Source organism: Octodon degus, unplaced genomic scaffold, assembly GCF_000260255.1.
Source record: "Octodon degus isolate 3935 unplaced genomic scaffold, OctDeg1.0 scaffold00102, whole genome shotgun sequence".
NCBI lineage: Eukaryota > Metazoa > Chordata > Mammalia > Rodentia > Octodontidae > Octodon > Octodon degus.
Window position 1 is genome coordinate 5,827,584 of NW_004524678.1, and position 5,914 is coordinate 5,833,497.

Here is a 5,914-nt window from a genome sequence, read left to right on the forward strand (position 1 = left end):
TGCACTTGTATATGTTTCTTGGTTGATTCATTATAAAGTACTATTACAAAATGTGTCCTGTATTATACTGTTCTTGCATGAACCACAAACCAAGACAGATCCATCAGGTGGCTCCTCTTTATCATTCAAATCTCAGATCAAATATGCCCCCTTTCAAGTATACTTCATTTGTGTCCTTCCCTGAACCCCAGAACATAAGCGTATGACAACAAGGATGTTGATTATTTCATGTTCCCCTGGCCTGGTGCCCAGAACAGAATTAGTCCTCAGGAACCATGAGATGAGTGAATGAAGAGACATGGAATTCACTGGAAAGGACGGCGCCTCTTAAATTTATTCTAAGGTAGCACTGATGGGACAGATCCAAAAAGAAGAGATATCAGAGTATTCTGGAAATGGCAGAAGAAAATTGAGGATGTCTGAGTTGGGGGGGCAAGAATTCAGAAGGCAGATAAGGGGTCAGCTTCTGTCTGGTACACTGGAAAGGTTATCAGAGTCTGGTGTCATCTGAGATTTAGACTTAATAAGAAAAAGTACCTTTGTGGAGTAGCTGTGGCCGCGCCCGCGTCCGCCGGTCTCTCCGGCATCCTGTTCTTTCAGCTGCTTTACCTGCTTCACAGAAATGTTAAGATAATAAAAAAGAGATAATAGATTGGAAAGCACTTCTAAAAAGAAGTACTCTCGTGGAGAAAGCTGCTCTTTAACTGTTGAAGATATGTTATGTTCAAGTTAAAAATGTTCAGAAGTGCTCAGTCCCTTTAAAAAGTGATTGCTGCTGGCAGTAGCCGTTTTGACAGACAGTTATTGCCTCCGAGCCAAAGTGAGGAGGATAATCAATGTCCACGGCGGCGTGCCTGATGACCTGTGGCTGAAAGCGAGGCTCAGGGGTGCGTGTGGGACTCTTATCTGAGAGAAAGCTGGCAGCCTGGGAACAAGGGGCCCCCCGAGAGATGCGCTCAGGGAACACTGCGAATCCATGTCTTCGCTGGATCTGGAAATCTATTTTGATGAATAAGGCAGGCAAGCAGGAAAAAAGAACCATAGAGGAAAACAGCTTCTTGCTACCGTCAGAGCTCGGTGGAGTGGGGAGTTTGCAGTCTTACTTTCAACAAGTGTTTTAGTATCTGGAGAGATTTTATTTTAAGGGCCTGGATACATTAAAAAACAAAACAAAACAAAACTTTTATTAGTACAAGCTTGTAGCATTGTCATTCTGTAGGGGATGGGGGCTTGTGCATAACACATTTCAATTGTCTTTTCTTCCACCCCTCTTATTTTTCCTGCATCACATTCATTTATTTTTAAAACCTCATAAAGTTAATTTTCATGTGTACAGATCAAAAACCAGACTTGCAGGCCAAAGAATATATAGAACCTGAAAGACAATTATACTAATTCAAGATACACTTTTAGATACACTGTCCTTGAAGCTCCAGTGGTGCAATTGGTTAGCGGGTTACCGGGGTTACTGCAGTACTTTCGGATACATTGTCCATGCTTGATTACAATGCAATATATTTTATTTTTCTTTTTTGTATTATCTGTCATATATATGTCCTATATATGACAGATTATATGTGTTTATATGTATAAATATGTGTATGTAGTTTTCATGTAAGAGAAACCATGCAATATTTAAGTTTGTGTCTGAATTATCTCATTTAACATTGTGGTCTCAAGATGCATCCATTTTCCTATAAATGACTCAAGTTTAACCTTTTCAAGTCAGAGTAATACTCCATTCTGGGCAAGTACCACATTTTTAATCCATTTGTCAGCTGGTAGATACATAGGCTGTTTCAACAACTTAGCTATTATGAATTGTGCTGTTATAAATACAGGCAGGCACACATCACTGTGGTACGATGTCTTTGACTTTTTTTTTGTATTTGGTATAGAGTCTACAGGGTGTTCAGGGTCTCACTATGTAGACTGGACTTGGAGTGATCCACTTGTTTACAGCCTCCCAAGAGCTGGGATTACAGGCATGCACCACCATGCCCAGTCTCAATTGCTATCTCAGCAGGCCCTGGGGGTAGGGCCGGCACAGCAGACCTGGGGATTGAACCCTTGGCCCCTGCATCTGCTTGCAAGAGCTTTAATCCACTGAGCTATTTGGCTGGCCTTGGTTTTTTTTTTGTTTTTTTTTGTTTTTTTTTTCTATTTTCTTTTTTGGTACTGGGAATCAAACTCTGGGCCTCACACTTGCAATGCAGGCTCTGTGCTGCTGAGCTATGTCCCCAACCCTAGTGGTTCTTGATGATACCAATTGACTTCTTGATGATAGCTATTCTTTCTGGAGTGAGATGAAATCTCAGTGCTGTTTTAATTTGCATTTCTCACATGGCCTGTGGTGTCAAACATTTTTTCATGTACTGACTTTTCTTATTTCTTCATCTGAGAAGTGTCTATTCAGGGGCTGGTGAGATGGCTCGGTGGTCTAAAGCACCTACTTGGAACAGGCTTGGCGAATCACAGGGACCGCGGTTCAATCCCCCAGCACCACATGCCAGCCAGCCCGCCCCCTGGTGGGCTGAGCTGGCCACACACACACACACACACACACACACACACACACATAAATAAAATTAAAAAAAAATTAAAAAAAAAAAGAAGTGTCTATTCATTGCAGATGCCCATTTTTGGATTAGGTCTTTAAATTGGGAGGGGTCTAATTTTTAAGGTTTTTATATGTCCTACATATTAGTCTTTTGTCTGAGGAGTGGCTGGTTGCATTATGTTCCCACTCTGTGTGTTGTCTCTTCATTCTGTTAGTTGTTTCTTTTGCTGTGCATTTTTGTTTTTTTGTTTAACTTGATCTGACCCCATTTGTTAATTCTGGGTAATGTTTACTGTGTGATCAGGGTTTTGTTCATAAGGGCTTTGCCTATACCCATGTATTTAAGAATTTTACTTATTTTATCTTCCAGTAGATTAAATGAACCACATACTTAAACATTATAGCAGGGCCTGGATCTTTATAAGACTGGTTGGAGCCCTGGCCACAGCCAGCTCCATCTGACTCTACCTGAACTTCAGGAGGCTTCCATCCAAGACATACCCTGCCCCTCTGATCCCCCTACTGGCCTAGAAGCCCAAGCTCTACACCCCTCTGCAAATTTCCACACTCTGGCCCCTGGGGGCTTAGGTTTGCAGTGATGGAGTGTGAGCCAACCAGGAAAGATGGACCTGGAGAAAGGGGCTGTGCAGTCCCTGAGAATGGTAGTGCTTGGGGACTGCTTGGGCAGAAATGGTTCAATTGTAAAGAAAATTTCCGAGTCTCTGAGTATAGTCTGGAAGGAGGGAGGCAGGCCAGGAGCACAAGGCCCTCACCTTCTTGGATTCTTTACCCCATGGGGAGAGGTACAGCCAGGAGAAGGACAGATCAGGGCAAGCTTTCTAAAATGGTAGGTCCAGGACAGAGGCCCAGGTTCTAGGCCTAGGAGAAGCACACTTGATGCCAAACTGAGATGGGCTTTAATAAAAGTTTTTGTAGAAAACATGGGCAGCAAAGTTAATACTGAGTAAAGGTTAGAACAACAACTCTAGGAAGCTTCATGTAGGAGGAGAATGGTAAGTTGAGGCAAACTCTGCAGTAGCTCTCTCTGTGACTCAGATTAGAGTCATGCTCTTCATGGTGACTCCATGGCGGTGGTGCATGGTACACCAAGCGTCTATCTCATGACCTCCCAGTCTTGTCTCTCATCCTGACCCTGCCCAGTGCACTGTGGTCCATGCACTCTGGCCTGCTCATTGTACTCCAGATGTGCCAGCCACCCTTGCATAGACTTGTCACTCTGCATGGAGCACTGTCATACCTGCTACAGATGCTTTGTGCATTTGCCATCCTCTCTGCCTCTCTGTCACACACCTTCAGCAGCCCCGTTGAAGTTGAGCCCAGCACACCTAATTCCCCCATCTCTCTATCCCTCCTATATCTCACTCCCAATGCGTACCACACATATCACCTTCTACCTATTCCTGACAATTTCCACCTTGACTTTTTAAATTCTATATCTGTCTTTGGGAAAGTAAGTATCACAAAGGCAGACAGCTCTCAGAGGACTGTTACATCCAAGAGATGCTCAAGAAATCCTTGTCAAAAGATCAAAGCAGCATGGATTAAGGTAGGGAGCAAACAATGATAGGAATTCTTTAAATGCTGTGTCAGAGTTTCTAGAAAAATGTAGGATTTAGAAGTTCTTAAATTCTTTGCATATTCAGAAGCATGCGATCTAAATATTTAAATGAAGACTTTTCTTTTACATCATTTCTCCTTGACTCTCACTTGTAGGGCCAATAGCATTCTTTGGCTCTGAGAATGCAAATTCAGAGCAAAGAGCCAAAGGCTGCAGGATTCAGAACTTGCTCTCAGAAATCCACAGTTTGGTGGGGGAGATTTCCATGGGAAGAAGTCATTTCCGCAGTATGTAGGACATGTGTCCACTCCCTAGGAGCAGAGATCTGCAAGGGTGAATGGATTGGCTTGATGAGGGAATGAAGGCGGTCCATGAGTGGAATTTTGTATCTTGAAGACATGGGTTTAGAAATTCTTAGGTGAGTTTTAGGCCTTAAAGCCATCTTTGGTTATTTTGGAATTTTGCCATTTTGAAAGCTCTATTTAGCACTGAATTTGCAACAGTGCCCTGTCTCTAACTCCATCTCTGTCTAGACACAGCTCTCTACATGTCAGTATAATACTGGTAAAGCTGGCCATATATCAACACCATCATTAATGGTAACTATGGAAACCACTGGGCCAAGCACAATGCCAAGTGCTGGGCCTGCCTTATCCTATTTATTTTCACTATCATCATTTTATAGTTGAGAAAACCAAAGCATCTGAATGAAAGAATGCACTGCAATACTGTGATTTAACAACACTTCCTGATTTTGATTGTTCATATGTTCTTCCTGTGTTGCACATATGTGTCATAAATACATTTACATTCCAAGATGAGGGAGAGCCATTTGTGCCAAAATATGTTCATGGATAAGTGGCAAAATCAGCAGGCAGTAAGTAAATGATTAAACTCTAGAAAAATGGTAACTTTACGAAGCTCCCAAGAATATAGAAGGCCTCAATCACTGCTGCTTGTATCTTAAATGCCAGACAGAAATCTGCTTCCTAAAAATACTCAGTTTCCATATTGTAGACTATTCAGGTGAAATTATTGGCACTTTATCAAATGGTGTTAAAGGATTTTAGTGCTCAGACAGCAAAGAAATAATAAGATGTCTGTGCTGGCCTGGGGTAGTGGCGATTTGCTAGTGGTAGGTTGTCTTTGAGCTTTAATTCTACTCCTTAAGTGTATCTGTTTTCTCTGTTCTTATATCTTACTCCTATTGAATTTTGGTAATGAGTAGTGGTTTCTGAAACTGTAATTATTCCTATGATACTCTGTAGTAGCCAAAAACCCATGTAAAGGATTCATAGTCATTGCTAGTCAAATTTCCTAAAGCCTTGTAACATAAGTAATACTTTGGTATTGGCTTGTAATTCTAGTCATGGTGTTCAAAGCACTTTAAATGATTTCCAGTTGTCTTCAGTGATGCAAAGGATTTTAAAATATCTAATAAAAGGCATTATAATTTTTTCAACATTATTATGAAATTAAACGTATTTATTTATTTTAGGACAGGGCCTTGAAATCACAGTGATCCTTCTGCCTCAGCCTCCCAAGTGCTATAAATTCAGGTATGTACAGGTATGTGACACTATTCATGGCTCCATCATTACTCTTTTTTTTGTTTGTTTGTTTGTATTGGGGTTCAAACTTGGGATCTTGTACTTGCCAGGCAGGTGCTTATGCCTCTGAGCTATATTCCAGCCTCTCCATTATTACATTAAAAAATATTTTATTTATTTATTTATTTATTTATTTATTTATTTAGTACAGGGTCTCACTGTGCA

At 41.2% G+C, this 5,914-nt stretch overlaps 1 pseudogene across 1 annotated transcript in view; it reads right to left on the bottom strand.

Annotated features, from left to right (window-relative positions):
- Window positions 1-739: 739 nt before the first annotated feature.
- LOC101576395 overlaps window positions 740-5,914 on the bottom strand; it is a 46,390-nt pseudogene continuing 41,215 nt past the window's right edge. The window contains exon 3 of the transcript XR_002822701.1: window positions 740-999. The product of XR_002822701.1 is annotated as a calponin-3 pseudogene (transcript). The remainder of the gene's footprint in view (window positions 1,000-5,914) is intronic.